The 20,912-nt window shown below is 35.5% G+C and overlaps 1 pseudogene; it reads right to left on the minus strand.

Annotated features, from left to right (window-relative positions):
- Positions 1 to 800: 800 nt before the first annotated feature.
- LOC129514133 (transcription elongation factor A protein-like 3) lies at positions 801 to 17,490 on the minus strand (annotated as a pseudogene).
- Positions 17,491 to 20,912: the final 3,422 nt, after the last annotated feature.

Below are 20,912 nucleotides of genomic sequence, written 5' to 3' on the forward strand. Positions count from 1 at the left end.
TATGCCCAGTGTGGAGCCTTATGCAGGGCTCAGTCTCACAACCTTGAGATCATGACCTAAGTTGAAACCAAGAATTGGATGCTTAACTGACAGAGCCACCCAGGTGTTCCTACCTACTATTTATTAGAACCTTTACATTGGTATCACTACCACCAGCAGCTATTCCTTATCCAAAACCATCTATCACATTGAAACCAGTGATTTTGTAAAATAATAACTAAAAAATAAGTGGTCATTCTACTTCTGTGCTAAAATAACCACCATGACTTTTCTGGTCAATATACTAGAATCAAAACTCCTTATCAAGATATAGTGTCCTTTTTCATTTGCCTTGACTTAACATTTCTGGTCTTATTCCTGTCTCCATATATTTGTCTCACACTCATTAAAATCTTCTAGAAATTATCCAGTACTTCTCTGTTTCTGTGTTTTTGTTCAGATTTTATTTCCCTGGACTTTCCCAATATTTCTTGCCATAAAAACTTTCATTCAGTCTTCAGACTAAACTTATGCTACCTCTTTATTGAGTCTGTCTTCTTTTTTGTGGTTCTAAAAACTGTTTTTCTTTATTGTTATTTTACAGTGTACCATATACATCTTCTTCATGTACATGGGTGAAAATCCCCTACAAAAAGACAGAAACCACTGTAGTCAGATTCAAAGGCTGCTGGCAACAAGAGTGATACCTAAAGCAAAGTTATCAGTTTAAGGTTAAAGCACATAGCCTGGCAAATGCCTTCCAGGGAAAGCAGGGTCAACAATATTCTCTTCAGAGAAATTAGAATTGAAGGCTCAGGTTATTAAAGATATGGGATATCATGTAGGCTCCTTTGGCCTCTACCTCTGTCCTGCATTCCTCTGATACCTCGTTGCTTCCTTGGAGTGAATGGATCTTGTACATCTCCTTGCATCCAATGAAAACCACCCATTTTTCGTTTTTTTTTTTTTTTTTTTTTTTTTTTCTTAGCTCTTCCTGAGCCCTTGACATATCTCCGCATTCTTCATCATCTCCTCACTGCCCAAGTGCCTTTCTTCTAAATCCTCCTGATAGTCCTTGGGGGAATCATCCATCCCCCTATCTGTTTTTCTTTTTGCTTTCTTGGGTATGTAATCTTCAGATAGGCACTTGTTGGCAACTCACAACTCACTCTCAGCCTTTGACAGATTCTAGCTTGCCTTCATTTTGTGGTTTTCCCTTATTTTCAGACTTGCCCTACTTTCTTGCTTTTCCTCATCTTCTGGATGTTTCTTATCATCTGGCTGTCCCTCATTGTGGAGCTTTCCATTATGCCCTGGCTTCCCCTCTACTTCAGCTTTTCTTCCTCATCTGATTTTTCTTCTTTAGGCTCTACTTAAATCTTCTGGCTTTCCCTCAATTTCCAGCTTTATCTTCATTTTCATTGTAGAGTTTCTCTATGTTGAGATTTTCCCTTGTTTTCCTGTCCTGTAGAGATTCTGGACAGGCTCTTCCTCCTTATCCAGCCTTACAGAGTACTAGGGATAGACACACAGACCTGTGGGGCCCCGGGAAAGCACTGCATCTCATCTAGCTCACTAAAGCCCACTGGCTGGAGGCCTGGGAAACTCATGAAACTGGTTTTACTTGGGGAGTCAGAGTGGACCATGCAGGGACAGGATCACAGGATGGCTGAGTGGCTGTTGAATCTTTCTTTAGTTTTCTGTCTACGTGTATTTCTTCTAGTAGACTATGATCTTCTGAAAGATAAGACTTAAGGTTTACTCGCTGACAACCGCAGCATAGAGTATCATATATAGAAATGTTTGCTAAATAAATAACTGAATTAATAATCTATTTCTGAACACACTAGAAATTCAAAGGATAATCAAAAACATAGCTTATTTAATAATGTCTGGGCATATTTGTACTCAAGATATTGTTTAGATATAGAAAACTTAGGATAGTTTTGTTATTTTCTCATTCTGCCTCCTAAACTGCACCCATTATAGTTTTACCATCTACAAAGTAGGAGAGCTAAATAAAATCTACTTAATATGAAAAATAAAAACAAATAACAACTTAGGATGTACAAAGTAAAGAATGTATCACCCCAACCTAACCATGTAAAAAATCCAACAACCTACAATATCATGATTTGGGGTGAATCTGTTAGAAAGCTGGGGATATAAGGTAAAACAAGTTGACTCAATTCCTTAGTTGTTTCTCAGAGAAAAAGAACAAAACAACTCTTCTGTCCTGACAGAATGGAGGTGATAGAGGTGACTACCTTACAAGCAGTTAAGAGGAAATCCAGTGATAAACTTCCAAATGATAGCATGAGGAGCTATGCTGCCTGTTTTCCAGTGAAACTGGTGAAAACTGTTTTTAAAACAACAAACAAACAAACAAACACTTAACATCTCTGGAAATGGTCCCAAAGGTAAATAGTGAGTGAAGAAACATCTGTTCAAGAACGCCTCTGAAAATTTAGTAATAAAAGTGAGTTTTTAATATTTAAACTAGTACTCCTCTTTTGCTGCCCATTCCCAGGTTCGTGAAGCAGATGCTCTATTCCACACCACTGCCTTCAAGGACTTCAGATATTGTTCTCCTAGCTCCCAGAGGGAGACTTTCTTCCCAGGATGAGTAGAGAATCAGTGTTTCCTATTTCAGTGATCAGCTACCTGTTACTGAGGCTAAGTCCTGGATGAATACAGTTGAGAGGTAGAGGGTCTCTTCTTCTACTCAGCCCCTACTCATTGAACAGAGAGTCTGCCTTCGGTGCAGCATGCTAAAATACTGGAGCCCTGGTCACTTTTGCCCTGACTTTGGAGCTGGTGCTTTCTTACTAAGATCGGCAAGTTAAGAGAACCCTATACTCTTGCCCCCACCTACAAAATGCTGGATTCCTAGAGCAGAGTGTTACTCAGAAGACTGCCATTGCCCCCACATCAAATCCAGAACTTTAGCTCAGAGATTTTGTCCAGGGGGAGAAACAGGCCAAAACAACAAAACAAAACAAAACCCACAAAAAACCAAAACCAGTTTCCTACTAATTTATTCCTAAGGAACTTATTTCATTTGCAACAGAGTGAAGAAATTTAAGCCTGAAGGCACTCTGAAGAATAGTGGAGATTGTGGTGAAGCCATATGGGAGGAGATTCAAGCTACAGGCTAAACTGTAGGTCAAATAGTTTGAAGGAGAGAATTTAGGGAATAATGGAACAGAATAGAAGTTCTGGCATCAGAACAAAATGAAATGCTTATCAGAAACTGTTAACTTCAGAGAAGTCATGTTTGATTGGATTAGTTTGTAGAACAATTTATGCCCTGGGCATTATTAAAAACAATAGATCAGCTAGCTGGTAATTGGTACAGTTTAACTTTTAGAGGCGGTTAGGGGAAATAGATGAAAAGAGTCCCACTAGTATCACTGTCATTTCAGTCTGAGTGTGGGTATACCTGATGTACTCCTTTGAGGAACAACATCAGAAGCTGATGCTGATGGTGAGGGGAGATCAACTTCATTAAAATAATGTAGTCACTAGATGACCAAGCAAGTAATGATAATAACAAGCCCCATGGAAAGGGGTGGAATAATAGAGTTGCTACTCTGTATTATATAAAATTTTCAGTTTTGCCCCTCTCCCCCAATTATAAGAATATAAAGAAATGGGAGTATATTGATAAAAAGGTCAATATGTCAGGAGGGTGTAGTGATTATAAACATGTATTCAGTAAATAATTGAGTACTGAAGTATGTGAAGCAAAAACAGGGAAGTAAATAATTCAACAATAATAATCAGAGACTTGAATATCCCATTTTCAATAATGGGTAGAAAATCTGACAGGAGATCAGAAAATAGAAACTTAAACTGCTCTATAAAGCAACTAGAACCAACAGACATTTTTAGAACGTTCTACCCAACAAAAGCAGAATATGCATTCTTCTCAAGTGCACACAAAACATTCTCCAGAATAGACCATATGCTAGGTCATAAAAGAAATCTCAATTACATGTTTTCTTTTCTTTTCTTTTTTTTTTTTTTCTTTTCTTTTCTTTTCTTTCTTTCTCTTCTCTTTCTTTCTTTTTTTCTTCTTTCTTTTTCTTTTTTTTAAGATTTTACTTATTTATAGAGACAGAGATCATGAATGGAGGGGAGCAGCAGAGCCAGAGGGAGAAGCAGACTCCCTGCTGAGCAGGGTCTAGACGCAGGGTTGATCCCAGGACCCTGGGATCATGACCTGAGCCAAAGGCAGTCTACTAACCAACTGAGCCACCCAGGTGCCCCAAATCTCAATGACTTTAAGGATAGAAATCATACAAAGTATGTTTTCTGGTCACAATGGCATGAAATTAGAAACTCCTAGCTGGTGGGAGTGCCTGGGGTGGCTCAGTTGGTTAAGTGCCTGACTCTTGAGACTTAAGTTTGGCTTAGATCATGATCTCAGGGTCCAGAGATCAAGCCCTATATTGGACTCCCTTCCCAGCAGAAGGCTACTTCTTTCTCCCTCTCCCTCTGCCCTTTTCCTTCTTGAGCGCATTTGTATGCACATGCTCTGTTTGTCTCTCTCAAATAAAAAAAGAAAAATAAAAAAACAAAAAGAATAAAGAAAAAACAACCAAACATGATAGCTGGAAGAATTTGGAAACTCATAATTATTTGATAATTGAATGACACACTCCTAAATAACCAGTGAGTCAAAGAAGAAATCAAAAGGGAATAAGAAAATATTATACAATAAATAAAAACAAAGATAACACACTAAAATTTATTGGATGAAACTAACCAGTAGTGGTAGATTTATAGTAGTAAATGCCTATATTAAAAAGAAAGGGGGATCCCTGGGTGGCGCAGTGGTTTGGCGCTTGCCTTTGGCCCAGGGCGCGATCCTGGAGACCCGGGATCGAATCCCACGTCAGGCTCCCGGTGCATGGAACCTGCTTCTCCCTCTGCCTATGTCTCTGCCTCTCTCTCTCTATCTCTCTGTGACTATCATAAATAAATAAAAATTAAAAAAAAAATAAAAAGAAAAGAAGCTTGAAAATTAACAACCTAAACTTTCACTTTTGAACACTGAAAAAAACTACACCTTTAAAACAAAGAGGAGAAATAAAGATTAGAGCAGAAATAAAAGAAATAGGGAATAGGCAAGCAATAGAGAAAAATCAATGAAACCAAAAAGTTGGTTCTTTGAAAAAGTTGTTAAAATTAACAAAACTTTATCTAGATTGACAGGAGTAAAAAAGGACTTAAATTATTGGAATCAAATGAAAGAGGGGAATTTATAGGGCTGACCCCGTAGGAGCAAAAAGGATTTTGGAAGAATCCTATATAAACTCATATGCCAACAAATATTCCTAGAAATGCACAAACTACGGAAACTGACTCTGGGGGGAAAAAAAGAAATGAACATTCTGACTTGACCTATATAACTTGAAGACCTTAAGTAATTTGTTAAAAAATACACATTAAAAATACATATATATATATATATATATATATATATATATATATATATAACTTCTTTTTTAATCAATTGATAGACACTTGGGTTGCTTCCATAATTTGGCCATTGTAAATAATGCTGCTATAAACATAAGAATATGTTATGCTTTCAAATTTGTGTTTTGGTACTCTTTGGGCAAATACCCTGTACTGTAATTACTGAGTTGTAGGGTGGTTCTACCTTTAAATTTTTGAGCAACCTCCATACTGTTTTCCACAGTGGCTGCCCCACTTTGCATTCCCACCAGCAGTGGAGGAGGGTTCCTTTTCTGCAACATCCTCACCAACACTTGTTATTTCTTGTGTTTTTGATTGTAGCCATTGTGACACGTATGAGATAATCTCCTTTTAGTTTTATTGTTCATTTCCCTAATGATTGGTGAGATTGAGCATCTTTTCCTTTGTCTGTTAACCATTTATATGTCTCCTTTAGAGAAATGTGTGTTCATGTTGTCTTCCTATTTGGTATTTGGGTTATTTGTAATTTTGGTGTTGAGTTGTATAAGTTATTTATATATTTTGGATATTAACCCTCATCATATATATCATTTGAAAATATCTTCTTCCATTCAGTGGATTATCTTTTAGTTTTCTTAATTGCTTCCTTTCCTTTGCAGAAGCTTTTTATTTTGATGTAGTCCCAATGCTTTAGTTTTGCTTCTGTTTTCCTTCCCTTAGAAGACATTTCTAGAAAAATGTGATCATAGCAGATCTCAGAGAGATTACTGCCTATGTTCTCTTCTAGGATTTCTGTGTTTTCAGGTCTCACATTTAGGTCTTTAATCTGATTTGAATTTATTCTTTTGTGTGGTGCAAGAAAGTGGTCCAGTTTCAGTTTTTTTTGTCCAGTTTTCCCAGCACCATGTGTTGAAGAGACTTTTTTTCCATTGCATTTCCTTACCTCCTTTGTCTTAGATTCATTGACTATATAACTGTAGGTATATATCTGGGCTCACAGATCTATTTCATTGATCTGTGTGTCTGTTTTTGTGCCAGTACCATACTATTTTTATAACTACAGCTTTGTAGCCTATCTTGAAATTTGGGATTGTCATACTTCCAGTTTTGTTCTTCAAAAGATTGCTTTGGTTATTTGGAACCTTTTGTGGTTCCATACAAATTTTAGGATTCTTTGTTCTAGTTCTGTGAAAAATGCTATTGGTATTTTCATAGAGATTACATTAAATATGTAGATTGCTTTGGATAATTTTGGGCATTTTAACAATATTTATTCTCCCAATCCATGAGTATGGAATATCTTTCTATTTGTGTCATTTTCATTTTGTGTTGTCAGTGTCTTATAGTTTTCAGAGTATAGGCCTTTTACCTGCTTGGTTATGTTTATTCTTAGGTATTTTATTATTTTTGGTGTAATTGTAAATAGGATTCTTAATTTCTTTTTCTGCTACTCATTATTAGTGTGTAGAAATACAACATGTTTCTGTATATTAATTTTGCATCCTGTGACCTTACTGAATTAATGTATCAGTTCTAGTAGTTTATCGGTGGAGTCTTTAGCATTTTCTATAGATAGATTCATGTCACCAGCAAATAGTGAAAGTTTGACTTCTTTGTTATGAATTTGGATGCCTTTTATTATATTTTTCTTGTCTGATTTCTGTGGCTGGTACTTTCAGTACTTTTTTGGTTAATAGTGGTGAGAGTGGACATCCTTTTCTTCTCTTAGGGGAAAAGCTCTCAGTTTTTCACCATTGAGTGTGATGTTAGCTGTGGGTTTTTCATTTATGGCCTTTATTATGTTGAGGTGTTTCTCTAAGTCTAATTTTTATTGTGTATGAAGATTAAAAACTTTTTTGATCATAGAATATCATCTAGAAAGTTAAAAGACAAAATCCAGAATGGCAAATTATTTGCAAATCTTACAGATATTGCTGATCATGAAGGTGAAGCTGGAATACTGAAAAAAACCTCAGGTACCTCAGGTCACAATCTAAGAACAAGGTAACAATAGCTAATTGCTATAGGTATTTAAAATCTGTGGCAAAGAGAAGATTATGACATAAACAACAAAATCTACAGAAAGCCAAACTCCTGTTTAGAATAGCAGTTCGTCACACTGGCAGCATGACAAAAGAAAAGTTATACTGCTTTTAAACCATAACTGCTACCTTGCTTGGTCTCAATATTCCACATATGATACCCAGCACTTAGTAACAAGTTAATGAGATAAATAGGAAAACCAATCAATAATCAAGAGGTAATGTAATAAAAATCTAGTTTCAAAATGACCCAGTTATTGAAATGATGCTAAATTTTTAAATGACTATAATTAACAACTATTGAAAAACTGAGCATCATATAGAAGCAGATTGGAGATTTCATCAGGCTGGAAGGAACTTTCTTAAATATCAAATAAGAACACTATAAATAAGGGGTGCCTGCATGGCTCAGGTGGTTAGGTGTCTAATTGTTGATTTCGGCTCAGGTTGTAGTTTCCCAAAAACACACACATCATAGTCAAATAGCTAAAACTCAGTGATTAAAAAAAAAAAGAAAGAAAGAAAGTAAACGAAGAAAAAAAACTACAAAGGGGCAAAGGTAATAATTTCATCAGACTTTTACTTAGAAAGTATACAGCCCAGAAAAAAATGAAATGATATCTTTAATGAAAGAAAAATCTTTCAATATAGACTTTGTTAGCTAGGAAATGTATCTTTAAAAATAAATGCAAAATAAAACTTTTGTTAGGTAAACAAATAAAAGCTGGAAGATTTACTGCCTCAGGCCTGTGCTGAAAGAATTTTTTAGGGAGTTCTTTTTAACAGAGGAAAATGGTAACAGAAATTGAGAACTAGTCAGAGAAATAGTACAGTGGAAAGGGTAAAAATCATGGTAAAATATGGGGCACCTGAGTGTCTCAGTTGGTTGGGCATCCAATTCTTGATTTTGACTCAGATTCTGGTCTGGGGGTTGTAGGAACAAGCCTTGCATGGGCTCCCTGCTCAGTGGGGAGTCTGCTTGGGATTCTCTTCCTCTGCCCCTCCCTCTGCACTCCCATGTGTGCACACGTGTTCTCTCCCTCTCTCTCTAATATAAATCTTTAAAAAAATCATGGTAATATATAATAGATATTTTTCATAATCTTAACTGCTTTAAGAGATGATGCTGAAGTACTAACAATGCCTTGTAGAGTTCTGACATATATAGAGGTAAAAAGAATGACAAAGCATATAAAATTAAGAAGGAAATGGATACTATTTTAAGATTCTTACACTATATATGAAATGATACTTAAAGGTTGACTACGCTAGGTTAATGATATATACTGTGAGCTTTATAATAGTCACTTAAAAAATAGGATGACAGTGTTCCAGTATAATGTAGAAAATCTGTAGGAAAAACTACTATAGTCTAAAAAGTTATCAATGAAAACCTGTTATCTTAAAACACATTTGTTATGCCTTGAAAATTAATGAGTCTTTAATCCTAAAATCAGTAAACTTTGCCTTGAATAGTTATAATTAATATAGTAAAGAATTTAGTGGAAAAAATGGACATTTTGTTCTGTTCATACAGCACTATCAAACCTACTAGTGGACGTTTAAAAATATTTTGTTCTAAAGAGCAAGCAATAAGATGAGGTCTTTCCATTTTTTACTATGGTAGGAAAAATAGCAAACTTGCTTTATAAAATACCTTTCAGAGCATCACATTTCAAAATATACCATCAAAAATCTATAGACAGTATGAAGAGCCCCAGGCAGTAAGAGGAATGTTAAATGTAGAGCCTTCCATGTGAAGAAATAACACTGGTCATTTTTTCCTAATACTTTCTATTTTATTTTTACTTACACTGATGTTTTAGATTCAAAAGGCATTGGGAAAATAGAATACTTGTTTTTTCAGTTGTCATACAACACATTTAGTTCTAATAAAGCAAAATAAAACAAAAAAATAAAGTTGATATTAGGATTAAAAATTCAACTTTTTAATTTTCAAATTATAGTTATTACTGTAATATGATTGATAGATCATATCAAACACATTTTCTTGCATTAGTTGGACTACATTTTTTTCTAAACTTTGGCTCGGTGATATTTTTATGCTCTGCATGGGAATGAGCAGTGACTTGTTTTCTGTAATCTCTTTCCATTCCCATTTCTTTCTTTTCAGTTCTGCCTCTAGATGCTGCAGTAGATCAAAGCTTTTCAAAAGCAGTATCTTGCTCATTGTCTTTCGAGTCATGGTATGATAGAGAGTGACAAAGAGGAACAAGAATGTTTGGAACAACTATAATAGTATCTATTATGCATCAATCATAGAAGGATGAGCTGAATTGTGTAGAATTGATATGTGCCTATTGTCAAAGCTTTTTCTATAACATCAGATAGAAATAATCATTCTGAGGCAGGCTTTCCTGGGAAAGATATCCTCTGTCTTTCAGACGTGTGTTTTCAGTATAGTAGGTGGTTTTGCAGTTAACGTAAGGCACATCAAATGAGTAATTCAATTTGAAAGAATTGGTTTTAATTATTGTGGAAATACTAAATGATCAAGCATTAAAATGTGTAATACTAAGCACTGAACTGGCAATCCTCTGAATTAGAAATTGTCTATTTTCATATTTATATCTGGCAAGTAGCTTAAGTGTGGAGAAATGCGAATGCTTCAGGGAACTGCAAATGCTTTCTGCCAAAAAAAGTACCCATTAAGAGTAAAATATCTGGTGCTCTTGAGAATCTTGAAATTTGTTTTCAGAAATCTGCAGATCACAAAAGTCTACTTGGCATTTGTGTAATTTGTCCTGTGCCCCTGCTTATGGCACAGGTTACTTTGCACCATTTTCTTCTGCTAACATTTATAATTTAAATGAAAATGTTAAATGTTTTATTCTATTTACTTTTATAATAAAATATCTTTGATTATGGTATACTTCATTAAATGTCCTTCAAAAAATAAAATTCCAAGGTCTTTTTCTAACAGTTTCTCTGGGACTCATTTTGTGTTTTTTTCTAACTATTTTTCAGGGATACATTTTGTAGGAAAATATACAAATTTATTAAAAAGCAGATGGATCTTTATAGCTTTATAAGCACTACCAAAAACATAATTTTCCAGCAGACACGTTATTAAGAATGTAAATTGACAAATTTTAGATTAGAAAGGAAAAATAATCTATAAAAACTTTCCTATAAGTTCTTCAGTATTTTCCTCTATAATATCTTCAGGGAAAATATCTGTCACTAGACTGTCACAATTGGTCCTTCTTAAGCAGCAGAGTTCTTGAACCTAAGAACTGTGCAGATATAGGGGAGGTGACATAAGAATTTGACTAAGAGCACTTTCTGTCTGGGCTCAGATAGGCAGGTTTGGAGAGGTGACTTCTCTCTATAATGCACAGTCAAGATTTAGGCCTCAATTTCAAGATGTGACACAAGCCAAAATATCTCTCATTCTCTCTCTCTGGATCTATTTACTTATCGACCTACCTGCCTACACGCACATCCACACATAATCTGCATTGACAGAGTTCGATACCTATATCTATTTCTACAAATATGTCTTTATTTTTTAATTTTTTTAAAGATTTTATTTATTTATTCATGAGAGACAGAGAGAGAGAGAGAGAGAGAGAGAGGCAGAGACACAGGTAGAGGGAGAAGCAGGCTCCACACAGGGAGCCCGATCTGGGAATCGGTCCCAGGTCTCCAGGATCACACCCTCGGCTAAACCGCCGAGACACCCAGGGATCCCAATATGTCTTTATTGTAGTTGAGAGTCTTGGACTTGAGGCAGTAGTTAGTACCATCACTACAAAGCTCTTTATTGAATTACATGTTGTTTGGACATAAGGACTTTTCCTTTCCTTTTATATAATGTAGACATTGTAGACTGAATATAGACATAGTGTAGAATTGCACATGGGCTTGAGTGTGCTACTTAACCTATGTGGACAAAACTAATGTCATTTAAATGAACATATTTCCTGCTAATCAAAGCTGGAAGATCATCACTAATTTGCAGGCACACATAAATTGTTATCATTCTTGATACTAATGTAATTATAATGTCAAGTTCTAGCATTACCTAGCAATACGTATGCTTTAATATAACATTAAATACCCTTTGATTCTTGAAAATTATTGTCATGTACAGATTAATACTCAGGCCTTTATTTTATTTAGCTTCCAAGTTTAATACACTTCAGTAGTTTACACATTTGTATCTGAAACAAGAGCAACACCCTATAAATCAATTTCTGAGGAATACCATTTTTCGAAATCTTCACCATAGAATGTTTATTAAGACAGTGAATGTTAAGTGGAATTTTATTTGTTGGGAACAAACAGAGTTTGGCAAAGTTAGATGGAATTGTGTTCTACTAAAACAAATCTATATAAATTTGGCAGATAAATATTATATGGTTCTTCATGCTTTATTTTATTTTTTTTAAGATTTTATTTGTTTATTCAAGAAACAGAGAGGGGCAGAGACACAGGCAGAGGGAGAAGCAGGTTCCATGTAGGAAGCCCGATGTGGGATTCGATCCCAGGACTCCAGGATCAGGCCCTGGGCTGAAGATGAAGCTAAACCGCTGAGCCGCCCAGGCTGCCCTAAAGAAAATATTTTATATTATAATGATTTTTTAAAAAACTTAATTTTTAATTACTATAATTAACGCATAATAATAGCATGCGGAATTTATCTGTAAAGAAGACTGAAGGAATTGTTAGAAACTTAAAGGAATAAATGTCTTAATTCATTCTTTTTTTTTCAATAAATTTATTTTTTATTGGTGTTCAATTTACCAACATACAGAATAACACCCAGTGCTCATCCCGTCAAGTGCCCCCGTCAGTGCCCGTCACCCATTCACCCCCACCCCCCGTCCTCCTCCCCTTCCACCACCCATAGTTCTTTTCCCAGAGTTAGGAGTCTTCATGTTCTGTCTCCCTTTCTGATATTTCCCACACATTTCTTCTCCCTTCCCTTATATTCCCTTTCACTATTATTTATATTCCCCAAATAAATGAGAACATATAATGTTTGTCCTTCTCCGATTGACTTACTTAGCTCAGCATAATACCCTCCAGTTCCATCCATGTTGAAGCAAATGGTGAGTATTTGTCATTTCTAATGGCTCAGTAATATTCCATTGTATCCATAAACCACATCTTCTTTATCCATTCATCTTTTGATGGACACCGAGGCTCCTTCCACAGTTTGGCTATTGTTGGACATTGCTGCTATAAATATCGGGGTGCAGGTTTCATTGCATCTGTATCTTTGGGGTAAATCCCCAACAGTGCAAATGCTGGGTCGTAGGGCAGGTCTATTTTTAACTCTTTGAGGAACCTCCACACAGTTTTCCAGAGTGGCTGCACCAGTTCACATTCCCACCAACAGTGCAGGAGGGTTCCCTTTTCTCCACATCCTCTCCAACATTTGTGGTTTCCTGCCTTGTTAATTTTCCCCATTCTCACTGGTGTGAGGTGGTATCTCATTGTGGTTTTGATTTGTATTTCCCTGATGGCAAGTGATGCAGAGCATTTTCTCATGTGCATGTTGGCCATGTCTATGTCTTCCTCTGTGAGATTTCTGTTCATGTCTTTTACTCATTTCATGATTGGATTGTTTGTTTCTTTGGTGTTGAGTTTAATAAGTTCTTTATAGATCTTGGAAACTAGCCCTTTATCTGATACGTCATTTGCAAATATCTCCTCCCTTCTGTAGGTTGTCTTTTAGTTTTGTCGACTGTATCCTTTGCTGTGCAAAAACTTCTTATTTTGATGAAGAACTTCTGAAAGAAATTGAGGAAGACAGAAAGAGATGGAAAAATATTCCATGCTCATGGATTGGCAGAATTAATATTGTGAAAATGTCAATGTTACCCAGGGCAATTTACACGTTTAATGCAATCCCTATCAAAATACCATGGACTTTCTTCAGAGAGTTGGAACAAATTATTTTAAGATTTGTGTGGAATCAGAAAAGACCCCGAATAGCCAGGGGAATTTTAAAAAAGAAAACCATATCTGGGTGCATCACAGTGCCAGATTTCAGGTTGTACTACAAAGCTGTGGTCATCAAGACAGTGTGGTACTGGCACAAAAACAGACACATAGATCAATGGAACAGAATAGAGAACCCAGAAGTGGACCCTCAACTTTATGGTCAACTAATATTCGATAAAGGAGGAAAGACTATCCACTGGAAGAAAGACAGTCTCTTCAAGAAATGGTGCTGGGAAAATTGGACATCCACATGCAGAAGAATGAAACTAGACCACTCTCTTACACCATACACAAAGATAAACTCAAAATGGATGAAAGATCTAAATGTGAGACAAGATTCCATCAAAATCCTAGAGGAGAACACAGGCAACACCCTTTTTGAACTCGGCCACAGTAACTTCTTGCAAGATACATCCACAAAGGCAAAAGAAACAAAAGCAAAAATGAACTATTGGGACTTCATCAGAGAGAATTTAATTGGCCTGCTTGAGTGTAGGTAAAATGTAATCCAGGATATTTGTGTCAATTTTTCTAAGTGATAGGAGTCAAAAATATTTTTTTCTTTGCCATTTTTTGTTTTGTTAAGAGTATATTGCAGGTATTTAATTAGAAAGGGAAATATTGGTTTAGAATATCTTAAGTAGCATAGAAATCTGATCCTAGATTTTCCTAATTTCCTTGAAAGCTATTTGTGCTTTTGAGTTCTCAGTTCTATTGTTAATACATGATTGTCAGTCATCTGTTGAATCAATATTTTGTAATTGGAATTTTCCTAGAAAATCACTGATTTTATCCTGGATTTTCAAGTTCCTTACCATTCAGTAATGCGAATTATTTTTTTTTTAAATTTTTATTTATTTATGATAGGCACACAGTGAGAGGGAGAGAGGCAGAGACACAGGCAGAGGGAGAAGCAGGCTCCATGCACCGGGAGCCCGACGTGGGATTTGATCCTGGGTCTCCAGGATCGCGCCCTGGGCCAAAGGCAGGCGCTAAACCGCTGCGCCACCCAGGGATCCCGCGAATTATTATTTTTTTTTTATAGTGAATCGTGTTTTTTTCCAGATTTATTGAGACATAAGTGACCTATAATATTGTATTAAACTATATAACATAGTGATTTGTTATATGTATATATTTTGAAATGATCACCATGATCAGTTAACATTTGTCAGGTCCTGTAGTTACAGCTTTTTTTCTTGTGATGAAATCTCCTAATGTTTACTCTCTTAGGAATATATATATAATTTAATAATATATTAATATATAATATTTAATATGTAATTTAATAACATTTATGTATGTATGTATGTCCCAGAGAGAAAAACAGGCTCCTCTCAGTGAACCCAGTGAAGGACTCGATCCGCAAGCCCAGGGTCACACCCTGAGCCAAAGGCAGATGCTTAACTGCTGAGCCACGCAGACATCCCATCTCTTACGGTATTATATATACCCTAAGAGGCATATTATATATACCTTAATATATAAGGTATAATTAACCAGGGTCAACATGCTGTGCACTTTCTCTCCAGAACGTATTCATCTTATAACTGGAAGTTCATACCTTTTTTCTTCTACTTTCATTAAAAATAAATAAATAACAGTTTAATTTTATTTCATTTTTTTTTAAATATTTATTTGAGAGAGAGTGTGCAAGAGAGAGCACAAGTGGAAGTGATGAGGGTTGGAGGGAGAGGGAGAAGCCGGCTCTCCACTGAGCAGGGACCGTCCCCCCTCCCCAACATGGACCCAATCCCAGGCCTCAGGATCATGACCTGAGTGCAGGGCATACGCTTGACTGAACAAGCCACCTAGGCACCCAATTTTATTTCACTTTAAAGTGTAATTAACATAGTGTTATATTACTTTCAAGTGTACAATATAATGATTCAGCAATTCTATACATTTCTCAGTGCTCATCAACATAGTGTACACTTAATCACCTTTTTTTTCAATCCCCCAACCACCTCCCTTTTAGTAGTAGCTACCAGTTCTCTGTATATGATAGTCTTATTTCTTGTGACTCTTCTTTGTTAAGGTTGTTTTGTTTCTTAAATTCCATGTATGAGTGAAATCATGTTGTATTTGTCTTTCTCTGGCTTTTCACTGTGCATTATACCCTCTAGGTCTATCCATGTTGTTGCAAATGGCAAGATTTCATTCCTTTTTATGGCACTTAAGCCAAATTCCACTGTGAGTATATCTGTAACATCTTCTTTATCCATTCAACTATGGATGGATACTTGGGTTGCTGCCATATCTTGGGTATTGTAAGTAACATTGCAATAAATATAGGGGTGCGTCTGTCTTTTCAAATTAGTATTTTCTTTTTCTTTGGGTAAATGCACAGTAGTGGAATTATCAGATCCCAGGGCACTTCTTGTTATTTTTTGTTTCCTGCAGTGGCTGCACCAATATACATTCCCACCTGTCATGCACAAAATTTTCTTTTACTCCAGTTATTGTCAACACTTACTATTTTTTGTGTTTTTGATTTTAGTCATTCTGACAGGTTGAGTTGATACCTCATTATATTTTTGTTCATTTTCCTAATAATTACTGATACTGAGCATCTTTATATATATATCTGTTGGTCATCTCTGCATCTTCCTTGGAAAAATATCTACTCAGGTCTTCCACTCATTTTTATTTTTTTATTTTTTTTATTTCTTTTTTGTTTTTTGTTTTTTTCCACCCATTTTTAAATTGGATTATTTGTGTTTTGGGTATTGAGTTTTAGAAGTTCTTTATATATTTTGGATATTAAGCCCTTATTGGATTTATCATTTGCAAGTATTTCCTCCTATTCAATAGGTTGCATTTTTGTTTTGTTGATGATTTCCTTCACTGTATAAAAGCTTTTTATTTTGATGTAGTCTCAGTAGTTTAATTTTACTTTTGTTTCCCATGCCAGAGAAAACATCTAGAAAAATGTTTCTGTGGCACATCTCAAAGAAATCACTACCTGTGTTTTCTTCTAGGAATTTGATGGTTTCAGATCTCACATTTAGATCCTTAATCTATTTTGAGTTTCTTTTTGTGTGTAGTGTAGGAAAGTGGTTCACTTTCATTCTTTACATGTAGCTGTCCAGGTTCCTCAGCACCACTGACTGAAGATGCTATCTTTCCCTCATTGTATATTATTATCTCCTTTGTCTTAGATTAATTGACCACAAACACAGGGATTTATTGCCACATTGTCTATTCTGTTCTGTTGATCTATGTGTCTGTTTTTCTGCCAGTACCATACTGTTTTGACTGCTATGGCTTTGTTTATCTTGGCTTATGATACCTCCAGCTTTCTTGATCTTTCTTAAGATTGCTTTGGCCATTGAGGGTTTTTATGGTTCCATACCAAATTAGGATTCTTTGTTCTAGTTCTATGAAAAATGCTGTTGGTATTTTCATAGGGATTGCATTAAATCTGTAGATTGCTTTGGGTAATATGGACATTTTAACACTGTTCTGCCAGTCCATGAACATGGAATATCTTTCCATTTGTGTCATCTTCAAATTCTTTCATCAGTGTTTTATAGTTTTCAGAGTAGAAATCTTCCACCTCCTTGGTTAAGTTTATTCCTAAATATTTTACTATTTTTGGTATAATTATAAATGGAATTATTTTCTTAATTTTTTCCTGCTATTCCATTAGTAGTGTATAGAAATGCAACAGATTTCTATATATTAATTTTGTATCCCATGACTTTACTGAATTCATGAATCAGTTCTAGTAGTTTTTTGGTGGAGTTTTCAGAGTTTTCTATAGATGTGTTAATGTCACCAGCAAATAGTGAAAGTTTTACTTCATTGTTACAAATTTGGGTACCTTAAAAAAAATTGGTATGCCTTTTATTTCTTTTCCTTGTCTAATTGCTGTGACTAGGACTTCTGGTACTCTGTTGAATAAAAGTGGTGGGGATGGACATCTGGTCTTATTCCTAATCTGAGGATGAGCACTCAGTTTTTCATCATTGAGTTTGAGGTTAGCTGTGGTTTTTCCTATACGACCTTTTACTATGTTGAAGTATGTTTCCTCTAAACCCATTTCGTTAGGACTTTTAATCATGGTTGCATGCTATACTTTGCTAAATGCTTTATCTGCATTTATGGAGATGATCATATGGTTTTTATCCTTTATCTTGTTAATGTGATATATCACATTGATTGATTTATGAATATGAGACCACACTTGCATCCCGGGAATAATTTTTACTGGTTTGTGGTGAATGATTTTTTTTTAAATACATTGTTGGATTCGGTTTGGGAATATTTTGTTGAAGATTTTTACATGTATATTCATCAGAGGTATTGGCCTATGTTTTCTTTTTATTTTTTGTCTCCCCTACCTCAGCCCCCTGTGTCTTTATCTGGTCTTAGTATCAGGGTGATGCTGGTTTTGTCCAATGAATTTGAAATTTTTCTTTTATCTGACACTTTTTGGAAAAGCTTGAGAAGAAGAGGTAGTAACTCTTTAAATATTTGGTAGAATTCACCTTTGAAGCCATCTGGTCCTGGACTTATGTTTGTTGAGAGTTTTTTGATTACTGATACAATTTCATTGATAGTAATTTGTCTGTTCAAATTTTGTGTTTCTTCCTGATTCATATTTGAGGTTTTATATTCCTAGGAATTTATCCATTTCTTTTAGGTTGTTCAGTTTGTTAGCATATAATTTTTCATAAACTCTATAATCATTTATATTTCTGTGGTTTTGGTTGATGTTTCTCTTTTTCATTTCTGATTTTATACATTGAGTCCTGTCATTGGATAAATCTGGCTAAAGAAATATGAGTTTTGTTGACATTTTTAAAAAAAGTAGTTGGTTTCATTGATGTGTTGTTTCATTTTTTTCAGTCTCTATTTCATTTATTTCTGCCCTAATCTTTATTATTTTGTTCCTTCTACTGAGTTTGGGCTTTGTTTTTCTTTTTCTTGCTCCTTTAGGTGTAAGGTTTGGTTGCTTATTTGAGATTTTTCTTTTTTTTTTTTTTTGAGATTTTTCTTCTTGAGGTAGATCTCTATTGCAATAAGCTTCCATTATAGCTTTTGCTGCATCCCAGAGATTTTTGGACTGTTGTTTTCATTTTCATTTGTTTCAATGTATTTGTTGATTTTTCTTTGATTTATGAATTGGCCAATTTGGTGTTTAGTAGTATGTTATTTAGCCTCCATGTATTTGTGTTCTTTCCAGATTTTTTTCTTGTGATTGATTTACACCTTCATACTATTGTGGTCGAAGAAGATGCATGATATGATTGCAGTCCTTGTGAATTTCTTGAGACTTGTGTTGTGCCCTAACATGTGATGTATTCTGGAGAGTGTCCCATGTGCCATTGAAAACAATGTGTATTCTGTTGTTTTTTGGATAGGATGTTCTGAATATATCTCTTAGATCCATCTTGTCCAAGGTGTCATTCAAAGCCATTGTTTCCTTGTTGATTTTCTGTCTGGATGATGTTGATGTAAGTGAGGTATTAAAGTCCCCTATTTTTAGTATATTGATGTCAGTTTCTTCCCCTTTTTTAATGGTATCTTTATATATCAGGTGCTTCCATGTTGGGTGCATAAATATTTACAATTGTTATATCCTCCTGTTGGATTGTTCCCTTTATCATTGGGTAGTGTCCTTATCTCATGTTAGTCTTCCTTCTCTATTTTATCTCATATTAAGTACTGCTACCCAGCTTGCTTTTTGCTTCCATTTGCATGGTAAATGTTTTTCCATCCCTTTGCTTTCAATCTGCATGTATCTTTACATCTGAAGTGAGTCTTATAGGTATATATATATATATATATATATATATTATATGCCTTGTCTCTTTCTCTCTCTTTCTTTCATTCATTCATTCATTCATTCATTCATTTTAAGATTGAGAGATAGAAACCAGAGGGAGGAACAGAGAGAAAAGGATAAGAAGATAAGCAATCTTTGTGCTGAGCATAGAGCCCGATGCAGTGCTTGATCTTACCATGACCTGAGGCAAAACCAAGAGTCAGATGCTTAACCAACTCAGCCACCCAGGTGCCCCTTCATCTTATTTATTATCTATTTAGTCACCCTGTGTCTTTTGATTGGAGTTTTTAGTTCATTCACAGTCAGTCATTATCAATAGGTATATATTTACTGACATTTTGTTACTTTTTTTATGGTTGTGTAGTTCTTCCCTGCTACTTTCTTGCTCTTTTCCATTGTGGTTTGCTCTCTTTCTTTAGTAACATGCTTGGATTTCTTTTTCTCTACTGTTTGCATATCTCTTATAGATTTTTGATTTGTAATTATTATGAGATTCATATATAGCATCCTGTGGGTACAGTAGTCTACAGTGAGTTGATGGTCACTTAAGTTTGAACCCATTCTAAAAACACTAAGTGTTCACTCCCCTCCCACCCACCACCACTTTTTATACATACGATATTGTACCATATATCCTTTTTAGTTTTTGAGTCCATTGACCAATTTTATTTATAGAATTGATTTTACTGTGCTTGGGATTTAACATCTGTACTGGTGTTTTTCTGTTATTGAGGTTTTTTTTTTTATCTCTGTTTGGTTCTTTCTTGTTTTCTGTCTTTGTTCAGTGTCTCACTGAGATTTTCCACTCTTTTCTCTAGTCCACTAAGTATCTTTATGACCATTTGAGTTCTCTATCTGGTATATTGCTTATCTCCATTTCATTTAACTTTTTCATTGTTATTTTGTCCTATTTCATTTGGTACAAATTCATTAGTCTCATTTGTCTAACTTTCTGTATTTGTTACTATGTAGTAGGAAAGTCAATTTGTGTATTGTGATCTTAAAAAGTGGCTTTATAAAGAAGAGTTCCTGTGGTGCTTTGTAGCACAGTATCCCCTGTTCACTAGAACTAGGTGCTTCAGGGGTGTCTCCTGTATTAATTGTATGTCCTTTACTGTGGTGGCTGATCCTTGTTTACTTTTAGCCCAGTGGGCTGCAGTGGTTTACTTTGCCTATTTTGGGCAGAGTTTGGTTCTTGTCCTGTTAAGAGGCCAGTCTGGGGCCATTGTGGGCTTGTAGTTAGGCAATGGCAGCAGTCAGACCAGAGGTCTGCCTCTGTCTATCTGTTGGGGCTGCAGTAGCACTGGGCTGCAGGGTGTTCTCCCTGCCTTGTACTCTGAGAGGCATTTGTTGGTAGATGGAACAAGAATTTAAGCCAGATGCTGGGCTGCAGATGCATGGATACATCTCTGTAATGTCAGTTATGAGTGGTGTTGTTTCTGACAGGGTTGCTTGCAGGAGTGAGATGTGCAGGAGCTGCTTTGGAAGGACTCCTGCTGAGTTGAACTGGTTGGATGGGTCAAGTCTTCAGGAGAATGGGCAGGTAGGCTTGTGGGACTCAAGCCATTAGCAAATTAGGTGAATGACATTCTTGCTATTTCCAGCAAATGTCTGGCTATCTACACTGCAGGGCAGGGGGCATGTGGAAATGGCGTTTGTGAGGTCTTTTGTTC

Source organism: Nyctereutes procyonoides, unplaced genomic scaffold, assembly GCF_905146905.1.
Source record: "Nyctereutes procyonoides isolate TBG_1078 unplaced genomic scaffold, NYPRO_anot_genome, whole genome shotgun sequence".
NCBI classification, from domain to species: domain Eukaryota; kingdom Metazoa; phylum Chordata; class Mammalia; order Carnivora; family Canidae; genus Nyctereutes; species Nyctereutes procyonoides.